Consider the following 20,495-nt stretch of genomic DNA (forward strand, 5'->3'; position numbering starts at 1 on the left):
TGGGTAGGCATGTCTCTGGATCAGGCACTCAGAGTGGTAAAAGCAAAGATTCTGCTGCAGTCTGACACATTTATTAATAATAGTATTATTATTTTAATGAACTGATGTGAACAAAGAAGACGACAGTAGTGAAGAAGATATGGAGGTACAAATAGCATGCTCCACCACTGATGGGAAATATGAAAGAAAAGAAGAGATATAAAAACCTGTCTAAGAAATCCAACAGCTAAGTAATACGAGATCCAGAAAGGGAAAGAATGGTAAAAGAGAAATCATATAAGAAAATTTCCTGGAAAAGGACATACATCTTTACATTAAAAGAGTCTCCTAAGGGCCAACTATAATAAGTGGGGAAAATAACCCACTTGGATGCAACTTTGTAAAATTTTAGAACTCTAAGAATAAATAAAACTTTCTAAAAGCTTCCAGAGGGAAAAATTAGGCCACCTACAGAGGAATGAAAATTGAGCAGCCAAATTCTCATTAACATCTCTGGCTGCTAGAAGATAATAGAGTAGTCCTTTCAATTCTGGGGGAAATTGAATTTGAAACTAATTTCCATATTCAGCCAACCTATCAATCAACTGTGAGAGTAGAACATAGGCATTTCACATAAACCAGCACTGGGAAAGTTTATTTCCTGGGACCCCTTTCTTAAGAAGTTACTTGAATATGTATTCCAGCAGAATGAGGAGGTTATCCAACAAAGAAGAAGTCAGGGGATCTAACACAGGAAAAGGAATTCAAATATGATATAAAATCTTCCTTTTTTTTTTTTTTAAAGTAGGCTCCACTCCTAGCATGGAGCCCAATATGGGGCTTGAATTTACGACCCTGAGATGAAGTCAAGAGTCAAATGCTTGACTGACTGAGCCACCAGGCACCCCTAAAATCTTCCATTTTGGAGCAGGAGAATGGAGAACTCCAAAGGGAAGGATTCCAGGGCAAAAGAGAACTCCATGCAGTTCATGATGTGATTAAGAGAATGAAAATCAACCAACTGGGCAGGTGGGTTGCTCAGTCAGTTAAGCGTCTGCCTTCAGCTCAAGTCATGATCCTGGATTCCCGGGATCAATCCCCAAGTTGGGCTCTCTGCTTCTCCCTTTCCGGCTCCCCCTGCTTGTGCTCTCTCTCTCTCTCTCTGTAATAAATAAAGTCTTAAAAAGAAGAAGAAGGAGAAGGAGAAGAGAAACCAACCAACAAACCAACAAGAAAACCTTGAGAATAAGATAAAGTATATATTTAGTCAATAAAAAAGATAGGCAATTAAGAAATCCAGAAAAACAAAAGGCTGATTAAGACTATTATGATCCAATTTTAAGGAGCTATAATATATTGAATGGAGTGTCAGAGAAAGACTACCACGTGGTGCTAAAACATTTTCCTTTGAAGTAGATGAGAGGTTATGACATTGCCCTCATAGGAAAGGAAATAGCAGTCCTAACATTGTACTTAGCTTGGCAGTGCACAATATTGATATAGTCTTAATGCAAGTACTCTGATTGATTTTAAACTCTTACAGTCACCCTAAGGACAAAGTAAGGAAGATCTTGGTTATGTTACAGGGAAAAAAGGCAAACATTAATCTTCATAATATAAAAGTATAGCTGACAGAAGGTGGAAGTAGAAAATGAAGGAAATAGGAGAAGAAGGATAGTATCACTGATAATCCACAACTTCTATAATGGGAAGTCAAGATAGTGACTCAAGTTTTTAGAATGATAAATTGAGGCATAGCATAGCATACTATTTAAAGTTAACAGCGATAACCAAAACAAAACTGGAAAATAATGATAATAAATACCCCAAACTTAGAGGAGTTGGGAGGAAGAAGAAGATAACATAAATGAGCTGAATTCTTATTATTTCACAACTGGAGGCCATTTATGACCAAGAAATTGAAAAGAGGAATAATTTTCCAAACATCCCATATATTCAAAGAATGCATAATTCATGAGTGGTTTTTCATAGGCATACATGTAAGATCCTGGGGCACAATCTCAGAGCACAGGTATCAGCAATCTCTGTAGCTTAAGGACACATTATGGTGCCGATGGTCTTGCAGCCATGGCGTTTTTTCCCATTCCAATATTCGTTCCCAATTATAAGATGATGTTTGCAAACTTCAAGTTGTATATGCTTTAATACTCTCTTAAATTTTTTCAGAATTATCTCTAATATTTCGCAGAGTGCTCTCTCCAAAATCAATAGTGTGGTACATGGCCATGTGGCCTCCTTATAGTACTTTATTTCATTTAACTTCTGTTCTAAAATAAAATTCTCAGAATTGGGTTTTTGCTCCCACTGAATGAAAGCTTAGATGACCTTGTTACTGGATAAAAACTATTTTAAAATTATAACTCTAAAGATTAAAATAACATAAAAGTCACTTGAATCACATCTCATCGTTCCTGTGTATTTAAATAACAGCATGGTTCGCAAGCTACTATTAAATGGTGGCAGGTGCAAATAAAACTCTGCCATAACTTCCTAAGTGAGATCTAAAAAATTCAGTCACTTAACATGTGGAGACAACTCAGTGCAGAGTTAATGAAATGAGCAAGGTGAGCCAGCTGCAAGAGGACAGGAGCCAGTCACCAAACTTTTCATATCCAAATTCCCATTATTCAGGAGGGTGTAATTACAAGTTCCACTGTACCTCTGATTACTGGCTAAAGTGGCATGCCACATAGGCACACAGATAAACACAGTTGCCATACACACTGCCTGCTAGCTTTAAATTATGCAGTTCCTGATTACTCTTGGCAGGAGTTAAACTATTTCAAATTTTGCACAAAACACGTACTTACCCAATAGGCAATTACCCTATTTCAAATATTCATTATTCTAATTTATCTAAAATATAACCATATTGTAAAAGAGCAGTCCATATTTAGTTCTTAAAATTGGGGGACGGGTCGGGGCTGTTTACAACCAGAAGAACTAAAAGCAGAAACATTTAACAGTGTTTACCAGAGATGACTGGGGTTGGGGAGGAATCATCATAAACTTCATTGTACCATTTCATCTATACTTATTATAAAGTGCATTTACTACTCTCACACTAAGTATTGTACTTCTTTTATTTCTTTCTCAAAGAAATACTTGTTAAAATGCAGATTCCCTGGTTCCAAACATAGCCCTACTGAATTTGATCCCCCTGGGGCCCAGGAATTGGCATTGGAGCTATTGGTTTAGGCGTAGATCTTACTAAATGGTTTGTTTGTTCATCCTCTTCAACTGTATTTCAGGATTGAGCTTCTTGTGAGAGCATTACATGCTGTCCTCTCTTCTGTAGTGTTTACCATATCCTAGCATCCTTCCTTTTTATTTCTTTACCACCAAGATGGAAAAAAAAGATGACTTCTCTCTCTCTCTTTTTGCATATGGTCTTATCTAGGGGAATAACAGTTCTTTTCAAGATCCCTTAAGCTGTGTCACCTCTTGAACATAGAGCAGCTAAAAGAATCTGTTAAGTTTTGAAATTCATGGCAGTGACCGGTTTCTTAATTATGTAGGGAGAAACATTTTGAGACTGTCTTTGTATCTTATTTTGGTGCTGATCATTTTTTTTCTCATTCCTGCGACTGCAGGAATATTGATCTCAGCTTTACTTTGACCATTAATGAATTATGATGGCAATAAGCAGAGACACACACCTCCAGCCTCCTGGGAGCTTAATCTTCTGCTACAACGTTTGCATTTGTAAGTCAGCACCTGTGTAATCTATATTCTAACTATTTGTTATTCTCCTTTAATTACATATTGGTGGTGGTCCATTTGCAGCCTGAGAGCAACCAACTGGAGAGGCAAAGAGATTATTAAAATATTGACTTTAAATTAGAAGGCCAAAAGGAAACGCAGCTGGGTTTGTTCCTACCCATTCCAATATGATGGTTCAGGCATAGTTATTCTCGTTCATGTCAAGGAAAGTTGGGTCTAAAAAATTAGTACAGAACTTTCACCTTTAAAAAAGCTTGAAGTATGACTAACATACAACGTTATGTTAGTTTCAGGTATACAACATATTGATTCAACAATTCTGCCTATTGCTCTGGTCACCATGGTAAGTGTAGTCCCATCTATACCGTACAGTGTTCTAGTGTCGCCAGTATTTCTATTAGCATAGGCTCTACCTCATCTGGTAAACACCATTTTGTTCAGCAGCTGATGCATTTTTACACCCTATACTTCCTACGTGGTACAGATCAGTCACTCAAGTTGGGGTTTAGGGCATTGTGGATGGCCAAGTCACTCCCAGAAATCTTTTCCTTTTGGCATTTTGGTAAATAACATTTTTATTTTGACATAATTTCAAATTTACATGAAAGTGTCAAGAATGGTGCAATAGACCCCCTTTGCCCTTTACTGAGATTCATATTTATTTATATGTTGCACCATTCACTATCTTCCTATGAATCTATTTTTATTGCAAACTCTTTTTCTTTCCTAAATCATTTGAGAGTAAGTTGGAGACGTTATGCTCTTTTACCCTGAAATGTTTGCGTATGTTCTTAAGAACAGCATTCTCTTTAATAATCATGTATCTGTAACCAGGTATCTTTTTTTTGTTTTTTTCATTTTTTCATTTTTTATTCTGTTCAGTTAGCTACCATATATAGTACCTTATGAGTTTTGGGGTTTTTTGAAGATTTTATTTATTTATTTATTTATTTATTTATTTATTTATTTATTGGCAGAGAGAGAAAGAGCACATGCAGGGGGAGCAACAGAGGGAGAGGGAGAAGCAGGTTCCCCACTGAGCAGAGAGCCTAATGTGGGGCTTGATCCTAGGACCCCAGGATCATGACCCAAGCCAAAGGCAGACGCTTCATCGACCGAGCCACCCAGGCACCCCCATCATTAATTTTGCTGTACTGTTCAGTGATTCACTAGTGGTGTATGACATCCAGCACTCATCACAATGCGTGCCCTCCTTAATACCCATCACCCTGCTGCCTCGTCCCCCTACTCCCCTCCCCTCTGAAACCCTCTGTTTGTTCCTCGGAGTCCATAGTCTGTCAGGAAACCAGGTATCTTAACAATGATACAATATAAGCCAAATGCCGAATTTAAATCACATTTTCTTAATTGTCCCAGTAAATAATTTTAAGCTAATTTTTTCCCCAGACCAGGATCCTGCATTGAACTGACTTGTCATTATCTCCTTTGTTTCCTTTATTCTGGAAAGGTTTCTGAGCCTTTGTTTTCTTAGCTTGACCTTTTTTTTTAAGATTTTATTTATTTATTTTAGAGAGAGCATGTGCACACATGAGCAGAGAGGGGCAGAGGGAGAGGGAGAAAGAATCTGAAGAAGATTCCACATTGAGCATGGAGCCCCATGCAGGACTCTATCCCACAATCTCGAGATCGTGACCTGAGCTGAAGCCAAGAGCTGGACGCTTAACTGACTGAGCCATCCAGGCACCCCTTAAATTGACATTTTTTAATTTTATTTTTTATTAAGTAAACTCTGCCCTTAACATGGGGCTCGAACTCATGACCCAAAGATCAAGAGTCACATATTCTACTGACTAAGCCAGCCAGGCACCCCATTAACTTGACATTTTTTAAAGAGGGCAGATCCATACTCTTCTTTGTTTTTGTTTTCTTAATTTTTGTTTTGTTTTAATTTTGTGGAAGGGCTCCTCATTCTGGTTTTGGCTTGGGTCTCCTCATATTTCGACTTGGGTTATGTATTTTTTGTCAGAGATACTATTGAGGTGATGTGTCTTTGTTTGACGTATCATGTTAGGAGGTACCTGATGTCCATTCATCCCAGCATCAGTTACGTTGGCATTGGTCTCTTGGTTTGGTTACTTTCTCTACCACAAAATTACAGCTTTTCTCTTTCTCAGTTACAAGTAATTTCAGGGAAGATATTTTGCGACTATGTCAATGTCTTGTCTCTAAATGTTTTCTGACTACTTTAGCATACGCTGCTGATGTTCTAACTCCATTATTCCTTCTGGATTTATCAGTTGGCGTTTTGCTGTAAGGAAGAGCTTTCCATTCTCCCATTTACTTATTTATTTAAGTATGAACTCATGGATTCTTATGTTTTTCGGTGGGTTATCATGTCTTATTGTCATTTTTTATTTTGATACCCAGATTTTCCCAGCTTTGCCCAGTGGGCAGCCCCTTCATCCTCGTTTGTCTTTTTGCTATGGTTCCATGATGCTTCAGTGCACCACCTCACCCTCTTTAGCTCGTTTTCTATTTACTCCGCCCCATCCCGGGAATTAGTCATTTCTCCAATAACCCCTAGGTCAGCTGTGGTAAGAAAATCGAATGTATCTTTTATGCCCGCCCTCAGTTTTCCCTTCACCTTTCCGTAACTTGTCCCATGAGTCCCTACTGGGACCATGATTTTCAGCATCTAGCTAGAGAGAGAATTCTGATCAACTTATTTACCTTGAAACTGTTTTGGAATGATCGCATTAACTTTCTTAGAATTGTTTGCAGTTTAAAAGAGGAAACCAGTTCGGAAGCAATACTCAATTGAAAAAAATTAATCATAGGTTGTTAGTGGTAAAGGAGATGTTAGGTCACAGGGTCACAAACTCACGAACTCAGGATCCTGGCATTCAGCACGAATGTGTGAAAAGGCCATTGGTGTCAGCAAGAGTGTGGTACGGGATGGTGGAACTGAGGGCTGCAACATTTAAAAGAGAATAAGTGAATAAATAAAACACTGGGCATAGCAAGCAAAATTTGTTTATAATTCTTATTTATCAGGGAGTCTATTGTTAAGGGCTTTTGTGTTAGAGAAAAACTAAACTCTGGTGGTTTTAACACTCTACTTAGAAGAACCACTGAGGTGCCTTATGGAACTTTCCTGGGGGCTCTGGGGACACTGTGGACAGATCCACTTGACCTCCTAAACTTCTTCTGCTTCCTTATTACCCATTCGATGTGATAGCAGTGGGTGAGATTCTGTATGAAGCAAGGGACCTGTGGATTTAAACAATTTTTTAAAGATTTATTTATTTTAGAGAGAGAGAGCGAGCGTGCAAGCAGAGGAAGGGGCAGAGGGAGAAGGAGAGAGAGAAACCTCACACAGACTTCCCGCTGAGCACAGAGCCTGATGCAGGGTTCAATCTCAGGACCCTGAGATCGTGACCTGAGCCAAAATCAAGAGTTGGCTGCTTACCTGACTGCTCAAGCCACCCAGGCGACCCAGGATCTGTGGATTTTAAAACAAGTTTGAAAACCACAGAGGCAGACCAGCTCCCTCATCTTGCAGATAAGTAACCTGGAAAATCAGGTGCCAGCGGAGTGGGGTGTCCTAATGTCATATACTGTACACAATCAGTCATGTCTGAGTGAAGATGTCCTGGTTGACAGGAAGTAGACAGCCCTCCATGCTCTGAAGACAAATGTCCATCTTGATTCTATAGTTTTATAATTTGAACATGTATATGAGTGCATATTTGGGTAGAAGAACCAGGTGATCAGACACTTTAGTTGCTGATTGGCATGTCAAAATGACACTTTATAAGGAAATATTATTTTTTTTAAGATTTTATTTTTAAATCTCTACACCAGCATGGGGCTTGAATCACAAGCCTGAGATCAAGAGTCATACGCTCCACCGACTGAGCCAGCCAAGACCCCACAGAAAATATTATTATCAGTAAATTTTTCAAGTATAATTCTTAAAACTGCTGGAAGTGTTTTTCTTAATTGACAGAAAGTCAAGGAACTTTTCCTTTTCCATTCTTATGAAATCATCCTTTTACTTTCATAAAGTTTTTCATTTCCAGTTAAAATTCATGTATTTTATTTTATTTTTAAACTTTTTAAAAAAGATTTTGTTTATTTGACAGAGAGAGAGCACAAGTAGGGGGAGCAGTGGGTAGAGGGAGAAGCAGACTCCCTGCTGAGCAGAGAGCCCGACACAGGGCTTGATCCTAGGACCCTGGGATCGTGACCTGAGCCAAAGGCAGACGCTTTACTGCCTGAGCTACCCAGGTGCCCCCAAATTCGTGTATTTCAAAGAAAAATAAGCTCTATTATAAATCTTTATATAGACCTCATAAATCACTTGAATACAACTGTTTTAATCCTGTTGTGATCTATTAAAGCCCCTAGTTTTATGACAGTATAACAATTAACAGCTGGCCAACTCACCTAAGTACTTCCGTTTTTAAACATTTAGACTCTGTCTACACAAAACATAAAACTGGAGTAATTATCTGAGTCCTCTTGCAAGGCCAGTTCAAAATTCCTGCGTCTCTTTTGTCTTTCACACAAAAGTGAACTTTGTCTTCAATCACCCACTTTATTTTCCCTTGTGTAGTAAAGGTAGAAATAATATTTTTAAGAGGAAGATATATTCAGGGGCGCCTGGGTAGCGCAGTCGTTAAGTGTCTGCCTTCGGCTCAGGGCGTGATCCTGGCGTGCTGGGATCGAGTCCCACATCGGGCTCCTTGGCTGGGAGCCTGCTTCTTCCTCTCCCTCTCCCCTGCTGTGTTCCCTCTCTCACTGGCTGTCTCTCTGTCACATAAATAAATAAATAAAATAAATCTTTAAAAAAAAAAAAAAAGAGGAAGATATATTCAAAATGTATGTTAAGTGTTAAGGTGTGATTTAAAGAGGACAGGGACCCAGGCAGCATTCGCCCTAAAGTCCTTACGAACTAGATTTAAAATATTGCCCATTTAAAATCTAGGTCCAAATGTGCTTCTGTCCAAATTCCATTCACTCTTGGTAAATGATAGATTGCTCTTGAAAGAGGCATTACTTTAACCTTTTGTGGATTGTTTTCTGAAATTTTAGACTGTACCATTCCTTTCACTCTTTTTTCTGTCATCTCTCCTTTTGGAAGAAGGGAGGTTTTTTATGTTTTGTATTTTTTTTTTCTTTTAAAGGAAATACTAGACAGAATGAATGAAAGTGCAAACAATCATATATTATTACTGAGCCTTAAATGAATGATATTAGCATCAGTGTCTACTTTTTTAGTAAATTGTCCATATATAGGCCTTCCTATTATAATTTCTTAACTCACGGATACTTACTTTCTAATTATTGTTTGGATTTTTTTCCTCCTATCTAATAATTTATCATTGGATTTGTCAGTTTACTAAGCTAGTTTATTGACAGGTTAGATTTCCGCTCTTATAACCCCACAGGGCTATATGAATATTTATTCTATTTCATGGAGAAACAGATATTAAGTGTTCACAGGGTTCATGGGCATATTTCAGTTGTTTGTTATCTGTTTCCTTTTCTTTCACTTCCCTTTCCTATCTTGAAATTATCTTCACCTTTTAACCATAAGAGGCAGGTTGTAGGGGGTAGACTTTATAAAATATAATGCCCGTCTCACAGGGCCACTGGGAGAAGTAAATAAAACCATAGCTGGGGGACTCTTAGCACAATGCATGACATCCAATGTTTACTTTAACTTTTCTGTCCTTTCAGGAATCTTCCTTTGGCCAGCTTGATAACTCATCAAAACTGCTGTGCTGGACAAAATTTTCCTTTCAGTAAAATGAAAACCCAGGAGTAACTAAGCATGGCTCTTGTAGGATTTCCATTTCAATTACAGTAGATAGGTTAATAGTTTTGCCAAAGGTGGAAACAAGACAGTGTGGTGTGAAGGGAGGAGCCTGGGCATAGGACAGAGGACTGGGGCTCAGTCACTAACCTGCCAGGTGACCTTAGTCACCTTGGGTTTGGGCTTCAGTTTCTTCCTGCATAAGGATGTGGACGATTCCCAGGGCACTTTTGGTTCTGAAACTTGATGGTTCTACTAATGCAGCACTTTTAGAAATGGGTTTATCTGCGTGACGGGGAAGTCCTGGATGACGCTCCGCCGCATGCGGTTGCTGGTTATTCCTGAGTGCGGGGACCAAGGATGGCCTTCCTGCCTTCCTCCGTTTCTTTTTACTTCCCCCCCCTCCCCTTCCTCTCTTCGTTTTCTCCCCCCTTCCCTCTTTCTTTCCTTCCCTCATTTCTTCTTTCAGTAATTATCTATAGCTCCTTCCATGAGCTAGGCCTTCTAGCTACGCTCTGGGATCCAAGAGTGAACAAGACGTCAGTCCTGTGTTCATGGAGCTTACAGTCAGTATATATACAGAATATATATATATGTTTTTCTCCTTTCCCGAAAAACGTCAAACATACAGAGAACCTGAAGGAAGAGTACCATGAACATCTGTATCTCCTAGATGCGCCCATTATTAACATTTTTTTGTTCCCTCCGCTATCTCTGTGTATATATGTGTGTGTGTATTGTCATTTAAATTTGCAGACACCATGCTTCACCCCATGCAATTTAACATGCATCTCCAAGAATTAGTATATTCTCATAAATAACCATAATACCATCATCACACCTAACTTAACTAGCCCACCCAAATTGTCACCAATCTTATAGAATTATGTAATGTCCATTCCATATTCAGTTTTCCTTAATTATCCCCAAAAATGTCTTTCATCAACTTTCTCACCAGATCCCAGTTCAACGGTCAAGGTTCACACATTACATTTGGTTTTTAAGTCTCTGTAGTCCCTTTTAATAAAGAACTGTTCCCTCACCTTTTTTTCTTTTCTTTTCTTTTTTTTTTTTTTTTTTTATTGATATTGACTTTTGGAAGAATCCAAGCTAATTATCTTGTAGAATATACAACATTCTGGATTTGTCTGCTTCTCTGTGGTGTCATTTAACTTGTTTCCGTATTCCATGTATTTAACTATAATCTGAAAGTGAATCTAGAGGTTTGATTGGATTTATGTTACAAGTTCTTGGCAAAAAATATTTTATAAATGAAGGTGTGCTTTCTAGTTTAAATTTTCTACAAAGATCACTTACTATTTGCGATTCAAAAATAGAAATAAATTTAAATGTGTAGTGCATGATATATCATTGAAATAAAGTGGGAAAAGCATGAGTTTTGCTGGGGGAGGCCTGGATTTGAATGCAGGCTCTCTACTCTCTTAACAGTCATTTGGTTCTCCACAAAAGGCCAGAGAAGACAGAATTACTCTGGGACTTTCTTGAAATGTGCATGCTTGTCCCTCCATTCCTATCGTTAGCATTTTTTAAAAGAAGGGCTCGTTTCGACTACCCCTCATTCTTGCCACCCTTCTCACCCCCACCCAGGGTGAAATGCCACCAGTGCTCTGTGCCGGGTGTCCTCATCTGAGAAGTTGGAAAAATCTCTACTTTGAAGCGTGGTCGTGAGAATTGGAGATTAATAGTAAGACAGGTCAAGTGCACAGTGCAGCGTCTGCTGCATTATTGTATGTTTGATACATCCCCACTGTTATTCTTAGTGTTGTGGTATTTGCCAAAATGAGAAAGAGAACTTGAAAAGAGACGGGGCAGGAGAAAGAAAGAAGAATATTCAGTTTCTAAATGGTTACTTCAAACAACTTTCCAACAGCGTTTTGTGCTTATGTTGTGACCTCAGTAAATGTTCACCTGGGGCAGTGTTGTGACACGATCATCATTAACATTTTTGCAGCCCTTTACAGTTTACAAAGCACATCCGCGTTCATTATCATGTTGGATACACACCGTCTTTCACGGAGATAGATGTGTTTCCTGTTTCGCCCAAGGACGCAGAGGAATCAGTGCGGGAGTTCAGTTTAGGAGTTCTGATTGCACAACAGACTTCTTTTGCTGAAAATGTGCAGCCTGGCACAGACGCCAAATGTCTCCTTTCTAAATTCCTGACCGAGGGACTCTTTCCTTATGGTGTAGGTTACCGAAATGCTTAGTTAAAGCTCCCTGAGTCTATTTCAGACTCTCAGCTCCTCAAGCTGCGTTGGGTGACATTTCCTGTACTGTCAAGTGTTGTCAGTCAGCCAGAAGGCTTCCATTACTTCTCGCTCTCTGCTCTCACCAAAAGAAGTACTGGGTAATGAACCTGAATTAACACCGTCACATGCATATTAAAAATGCATTCGAATCCCTTAGCTGGACTAATTTCCTTGCTCAAATTGTATAGCATTGGACAGTTTAAAAGACACCCAAATATTGGCCCCTGTTCTTTGAAGGAGATAGATTTGGTATTTCTCAATATTGACATTGAATTTTTCGGTCTGGTCATGTTTAGCTCTTTTTTGAGCAAGAAAAGTATTGCTATTTTCAACAAAAACAGACTATCTTTGGTTTAGCAAACTAGTTGTGTGGCATAAATCATCTTAGAGGAAATGAGGGTTTTTTTTTTTCATTTGCTTCAAGATCTTTTCTAGTTTCTTTTGTGATTTCTTCTCTGTACCACGAGATACTTAGATCTTTATGTATTAATTTGCAAATATTTCTGACTTCCTCGTTATCTTTTTAGTAATGGTACCTGTATTTCTACTATGTTTTAGTATCTGCGATGTCCAGGGAGAAGTTTTTTTTTTTTTTTTTTTTTTTTAAACGTAGGCTCCACACTCAGCGTGCAGCCCAATGCGGGGCTTACACTTAAGACCCGGAGATCAAGACCTGAGCTAAGATCAAGAGTCAGACACTCAGGGGTGCCTGGGTGGCACAGCGGTTAAGTGTCTGCCTTCGGCTCAGGACGTGATCCCGGTGTTATGGGATCGAGCCCCACATCAGGCTCTTCTGCTATGAGCCTGCTTTTTCCTCTCCCACTCCCCCTGCTTGTGTTCCCTCTCTCGCTGGCTGTCTCTATCTCTGTCAAATAAATAAATAAATAAATAAAAATCTTAAAAAAAAAAAAGTCAGACGCTCAACTAACTGAGCCACCCAGGTGCCCCCAGGGATCAGATTCTGTGTGATTTCGGTCATGTGAAAATTGCTGAGATGTGCTTTGCTATCCAGGTTACGTCAATTTTATAAATACTCCAGGTACACTTGAAGAAAGACATGTTTTCTGTAGTTGTTGCTGGGAATGTTCCTTGTATATCAATTAGAGTAAGTTTGTTAATCTTATTCAAACTATCTGTATTTTTTACCAGCTTACTTATTTTGACTGTTGGCCCACTCTTTTTATTTACTGAGAGAGGGCTGTTTAAATTTTTCACTAAATATATGTATCGAGATTCATTTCTTTCTTCAGTTTTTGCTGTATATATTTTGAGGCAAAGTTATTAGGTGAATACAAATTTAGAATTGATTTATCTTCTGGTGAATGTAACCTTTTTCTCACAAGGAAGTGTTCCAATTTATCTCAACTGGTGCTTTCTGTTTAAAAGTCTACTTTGATATTACTACATCTTTCTTTTGGTTAATATTTGCATCCTCTTTATCTTACTTTTCCTTTTTCTATTCAATTGCTCTCAACCTTTTTAAATATTTTACATGTGTCTCTTTTAACATTCTGCCATGTTTCCCTCATATATTTTTGCAGACCATTTAAAGTTAAATTATAGACATTGTGACTGATCAAATTAATTTTTAGCATGCATCCCTCCCAGATAATTCCCTAATGTCATCTAGTACTCAGCTGATACTCAAATACCACCAGTTGCCCATAAGGTGATTTTTATAACTGTGTGTGTCATTGCCATTTGCCTGTGTTGCTGCTAGTATTTTTTGAAATCTAGAATAACTAATTTAATTGATATACTGTTGTATCAAGAGTGACTGACTATAAAGAAATGACACAGATGTTTTATTTATTTTTCTTTTCTGATTATGTATCATACTTAAAAAGGTTAAAAAAAATACACACAAGGATATCAAGGAAGCTGTTAACAGTCAGTAGAATCCGAGTGGTACCTGTGGGAGGAATATTCAGGACTTTTAAGGCTATGACATGATATGAAACAGATATTTTAAAAATCACTCTTAAATTATGCATAAGAAATACAGTCAGTACATCTTGTTTGTTATAATAATCTGACATGCAAAATGTAGAAGTAAGAAAAAAACAAGTGCTTTTATATCTGCCACCAGTTGTGAGCATGACTACCTTCCTGATACATTTCTCTGTTTCTATATACCTACCTATTTGTCAGTAATTTTTATATGGTTGAGACCATTCCGTATAGAATTTTGCCTTTAGTGTAGGCAATTTTATATCACATTTTGTACCTTCTAATTCTTTAAAATTAATATCATTATAATTTTTAATGGTTGCATAGTGTGCTGTTAAGTGAATGTACCATGATTTTGCAAACAGTCATCTCCTGTTGAATGTTTAGGTTTTTTCCAGTTGTTTTTAATGGTAAATAATAATATCATAAACATATTTTTGAAGAAGTTTTAGTCTGTTTTACTTTATTTATTTATTTATTTATTTTAAGATTTTATTTATTTATTCGACAGAGATAGAGACAGTCAGCGAGAGAGGGAACACAAGCAGGGGGAGTGGGAGAGGAAGAAGCAGGCTCATAGCGGAGGAGCCTGATGTGGGGCTCAATCCCATAACGCCGGGATCACGCCCTGAGCCGAAGGCAGATGCTTAACCGCTGTGCCACCCAGGCGCCCCAGTCTGTTTTACTTTATATCCTCATTATAGAGGCTGCGATTATTCTGAGGTAGTCTCATTATAGAGAAATAAAATTTCTGAGTCTAAAGGCATAACATCTTTTAAGGCCTTCCAGAAAAGTGTTCCAATTTTTAAAAATCCCAATCTGCAAAAGCTTAATGCATTGGAATGGATGTCCTCTTCAGAGGGGACACAGCATGGGAGGTCTTGTGGATAATTAGTTACCACATACCTATAGTGGATACTTGGTTTTTTTAACCCACCTGTTAAGGAAGCCGACAGCACCAAATACTTTCCTAGACTTCCTTGAAGCAAAGGCGTTGGCATGTGACCTGGGATAGACCAATCAAATTGGCCCCTTCCACACTTTGAGGCTGCAGCTATTTATGCAAGGAAGTAGGCACAATGGAGAATCCGTCTGGAGGGTGTGTGTCGTGGCAGCCAACATGAGCAAGGCATCATCTGATATACGGTGCTGAGATGGTAGTTCAAGACACAAGGTCCAGCATGCGATGGTGTTGGCAGCAGTGTCCTTAGCAGCAGGACTCAGACATGATTTTGGCTGTGGCCCTGGCCAATGTCTAGTATCTCTTATTCTTCACCATTAACTGAGCCTGGTTGACCAGTAATCTTCCCTGATCTGTGCTAATCCCAATATCCTTTGATAAATTAGTTTTCTATTGAAACCAACCTGAGTTGGATTCTACTGCATATGAAAAAGAACTTAACCAAATTTCCATGCAGGGATTCTCCCCGTGTGTAACAGGTCCTATTTTAAACAGGAGAATTGGCATGCACAAGATCTGGAACAGTAGAGAGGGCTCAGTAAGGTAACCTGTCAGGACTAGGAGTTAGGAAAGTCTGGTATTGGAAGCTGAAGGTGAGAGCAGCTTCTTAAGAAAGTATATTGATCATTCTTGGACTCTGGATCTGGTTGTCAGCAGTGCTTCAGGAGCCCATCCCTTGGAAATGTGACTCCAGAAACCAGGTCTGAGAAGGTGACTAAAGGTTAAGCCACTGAATATCTGGTGAGCCAAGCAGCCTTGGTTGGGGCTGACTGTGGATATGAGGCTGTAGGTGGGATAGAGGGGCAGTAGCAGACGATGTTGTGTAGACTTGAACTGGACGATTACAATCATCATGGAGGGCTGTGCAACCATGTTTGGAAATTCTCTTTGGCAATTTCTTCAGAACCAGTTTTCAAGGAATACTACCAAAGCAGCCTCATTACATACAAGGTCTGCTTTGTGTCTGACCAAAACCTGTGTTGCCCGAGCTGGATCACCTTTGCCATGGGGTTGGGCTTGGGGTAGAATTAGGCCATTTCAAAAATTCAGAGAACATAGGTTGTAACCGCTGGGGATATTTAAAAGGCAATCTTTAGAATAACTATTTATTTAGCCTTTATAGGTTTCCAAAGTTATACCATCAACTGTCTTCTTTAAATCTTTCAACAACCCTGAAAGGTAGGAATTAGTAACCCTGTTTTACAGATGAAAGCACAGGCTGAGAAGTTAATTACCAGATAAAACAGCAGATGAGTGGTAAAGTGAGAATTCAAACCCAGATCTGGTTCAACTCTAAAGCACATGCTCTTTCTTTAGGCAGCACTTAAGGAGGGTCCAGAAAGACTTGAAACAATTCCAGCATTACTGTTGGCTCCTCAGGAGATTGCTTTAAAAGGAACAGTATACATCTGACTCTATAAATTTGGGATTTTAAAAGTCACCGTTAACATAGATGGAAGTCCATTTGCAAAACAGCCAATAGGATTCTGCCCAAATGCAGCGAAATCGTTGATTCAGGGCTTAAAAACAGTAAAAAGTAATAAACAGTAGCTCTGATTACAACTGGAGTAGTAAAACATCTTCACTCATTTTCATACTCAGCAAAAGTTGTTGTTGTTGTTGTTTAAGATTTTATTTTTAAGCAATCTCCATACCCAACGTGGGGCTCAAACCCACAACTCCGAAATCAACAGTCACAAGTTTCACTGACTGAGCCACCCAGGCTCCCCTCTACTAATTCAGTGACACATTGGAAAGTTAGCTTAGCTTGCGTAACCCTGACTGAAGATTGTCTCTGAATGGGCATGCACCTTTCTGCCAGGGTACAGAAGAGCAAGCCCCACCTTGTGAAGGGGTTCATCTCTGGGCATTTCTTTCCACAATTCTTGATGTATATTTGTTATCACACATACACATGATAGCTAGAAATCTGACCCTCTAGACTTCATTTGGCTCACAGCAGGCCTGTCTTCAGAGGGACACTAATGAATGCTAAGTTGTGGTATCTTCCATGCTGTTCCTTTCCTGCCACACTTATTTCAGACATCCCAGTTTCCAGCCAGACAGTCCCAGACGGCCCCTGCACAGCAAGCAAAATAAACCTGTTTTGTAAAAACCACTCCTTTGATTTGTCCCAGCCTTGGACTCTGCTCAGTTAGGGGCACTGATCATGAGTCATGTCATCTTGGGCCATCCTGGTGGGGTGAGGAGTAGACCACCCGTGGCTTCCCAGCTGCACTGCCTGTGGAGCAAAGGGTTCAGAGCAAAAGACTTTTAAAAATACAATAATAACAATAGTAATAATAATAATAATAAAAAGAACAAAAGGGAGAAGACCTCTTTGAAAATCCTTACCGTGTCCTACTATCTCCTACGGTGATTGTCGTTTCATTAGTGTTGGCCTGACAATGTGGAAGTTTTCTTTTCACTTTGATATCTGCCTAACCCTTGAGTTTAAACTTGTGGTAAGCCATCTCTCAAGGTTAGCTAAAACAGAGCTGGAACTGGGAATCAGCACCTCATCCTTTAGCTGTTGTACATTTTCATGTTCATCCTTTGAAAAGTAAGGCAACAATATATTGTTTTATTTACTTGAGAGAGAGTGAGAGAGAGAGAGCAGAAGTGGGGAGAGGGAGAAGCAGGCTCCCTGCTGAGCAGTGAGCCCGATGCAGGGGCTCAATCCCAGGACCCTGGGATCATGACCTGAGCCAAAGGCAGACGCTAACTGAGCCACCCAGGCGCCCCAACAATATATTGTTTTTATTATTCAGTATCCCCTTGGTTACTGCCAACCAAAATCCAAATTGAATTTGTTTAGGAAAAAGGGAAGAATTTATTAGGGGGATACTAGAATATTATACATAACCAAAGGTGTGGTTAAAAGTCAATCTATGGGAAAGACAAGGAAATAGCCAAAAATTTAACCCAAAGTAAAATAAAACCAGACCCAGGAAGCAAACTGCTATTAGTATTCTATTCGTCTGTATTCTTCCTAGTGTTCAGGTCGTTCTCTCATTGTAGATATTGACTTTCACATATTGTGGTTAAAAGGATTGACTTTATTTCTTTTCTTTTTTTTTTATTGCAAAACTAGTTGTTTATTTATTTATTTCAGAGAGAGAGAGAGAACACAAGCGGGAGCAGGGGTCGGGGTGGGACAGGCAGAGGGAGAGGGAGAAGCAGACTCCCCGCTGAGCAGGGAGCCTGATGCAGGTAGATCCTAGGGCCCTGGGATCATGACCTGAGCTGAAGGCAGACGCTTAGCCCACTGAGCCACCCAGGCGCCCTGCAAAGCTAGCTTTAAAATCTCCATCTGATGTAAAACTCCTGTAATTTCCTTTTTAACTCCCCAACTCTCTCTATCCCTGCCTGGAGAGCCTCCCCTGCTCTATGGGCTAGCTCACAAGGCCTCCCGGAGTCCACTGGCCCCTCCATGCCTCCTACCTTCCCATCCATCACCTTGTGACCAAATAAAGACTCTTCCTGAGCATCCAGTCACTTAAAAAAAATCAGTGAAGTACTGTAAGTAAATATTTTGCTATCTAGTTCTTATGAATCTTACTCTACAAACACGGGCAAGAAATTTATATTTCTTAATTGCTTCTATGGATTGGCTTTATTTCTTAATTCCAGACAGAAAAGTCTTGTGGGAGGCCCTGATTATCCTGGTCTTAGACAGGGGTCCCAGCCTGGTTGAAGCAATTGTGTCAATGGCCTAGGGCCATCTAAAAACATGTCAACATGGCAGCCCAATCTCTTTGATCCACATAAGGAATATGGAATGGAGCAGTTCCAAGAAGGGAGTTTCTTGGAAGGAAGAAGGGGTTGTAGTCAAACAAAATAGCAGATACCCACTATAAATATATATACTTGCACAGAGACCTGAGAAATTGTTCTTATCTAGTTTTGGCCATTTGGCAACCAGACTCTTGATAAAAGTCAGAAATCAATATGATATGTATATATGGCAAGAACTATAGGATTCATTCATTCATTCATTCATTCATTTTAACTTGGGTCTCCAAAGAAGACAAAATATATTAAGAATAACTGGATCCGGGGCGCCTGGGTGGCGCAGTCATTAAGCGTCTGCCTTTGGCTCAGGGCGTGATCCCGGTGTTATGGGATCGAGCCCCACATCAGGCTCCTCCGCTGTGAGCCTGCTTCTTCCTCTCCCACTCCCCCCTGCTTGTGTTCCCTCCCTCTGTCAAATAAATAAATAAAATCTTTAAAAAAAAAAAAGAATAACTGGATCCACACTCTAAAGAAAACCAAATAATTGTAGTTGACCCTCCTGTTTACCCATGTCATTGTGGAAGAGGACTATTGTGAGTTCTTATATTCACCTCTGGTTCCTCCTTCTGAAAACACTGACCACTGCAAAATTATGTAGCTAAGGGAATTTCCTATGCTTGTTTGGACCAGATTCTCTTCTACATGTACTTCATTGTTTTTGTCATCTGGTTTGGTCTAAGCTAAGGTGTCCACTTTTTATCTTGGAGCTCTTAATGCTGGTATTGCCTCTGCTAATCCATTGGAATGACTGTGTTCGCCATGGTCCCCTGACCTGAGTTCTGTAGGCATTCTCTTGGGTGACTCTCTCTCTAGATGCTGATGGTAGGTGGAATGTTTGAAGCCCCCTGGGCAGGATGAATCTTCTTCTGACTGTTATCTGAAAAGCATATAGGGAGATTGTTCCTTTACTAAACTCCATGGTGTTATCGTATGTAAGATCATAAAACACTCCTTCTCTCCACCATCTATCTCACCTGACTCCCTGACACAATATATCATCAGCAACCTAGATATTACTGTTCATTAATTCATGCCTAACATGCACTGGCTTATACTAAGTGTTATTGAATGTCTAAAAATAGGCACAGAGCCTGGAAGTGAGAAGTGAAAATTGCAAAATAGTTGGGTGGAAAAAAATGATGGGACACATAGAGGCCTTTCGATATTTTTCCCTGTGGTTATCTTTTACAGGTTAAATAAGATTAATATTCTTGGTGAACCAAGGGCAATTAGCCACTTTAAATGTTTTATTTCTTCTTAGCCTGCTCCAAAATCTGTTTTATTTATTTAATTTAACAGGACATTGCCTTGATTGGGGTCATTCGGATAAGATGCTTTGCTTTACATGTTTGCAATCATGTTTGCATGTTTGCATTTCTGAAGTTTTGCATTTCAAATCAGGCAACTCGTTTCAGCAAATATACTTCCATGTACATACGGCGTGAAACCATATTAAAACAAACCCCCAAAATGGTCTTTGGAATTGAAAGGCATTTTCTATTTATAGGAAGAATTTTGGGGGAGGGAGGGAGGTTTGGCTTTATTTTTAAAAAACAGTACTCTCTCTGTGTGTCAAATAAATAAATAAAATCTTAAAAAAATAAAAATAAATTCAAAAATTAAAAAAAAATAGTACAATTGAGGAGTGTGTGGCTATCTCAGTCCGTAGAGCATGCAATTCTTGATTTTGTGATTCGAACCTCACATTGGGTGTAGAGATTACTTAAAAATAAAAAAATCTTTAAGAAAAAAGCAGTATAATTGAGTATATAATTTTTAAAAAGATTTTATTTATTTGTCAGAGAGAGAGTGAGCAAGCAAAAGAGAGCACAAGCAGGGGGAGCAGTAGGCTGAGGGAGAAGCAGGCTCCGCATTGATCAAGGAGCCTGATGCGGGACTTGATCCCAGGACCTGATCATGACCTGAGCCAAAGGCAGACGCTTAACCAACTGAGCCACCCAGGGGTTCCGAGTATATAGTTTAAATGCAAAATTGTAGGGGCACCTGGGTGGCA

The sequence above is a fragment of the Ursus americanus genome, chromosome 34 (assembly GCF_024610735.1).
Source record: "Ursus americanus isolate L20-20 chromosome 34, mUrsAme1.1.p, whole genome shotgun sequence".
Classification (NCBI taxonomy): domain Eukaryota; kingdom Metazoa; phylum Chordata; class Mammalia; order Carnivora; family Ursidae; genus Ursus; species Ursus americanus.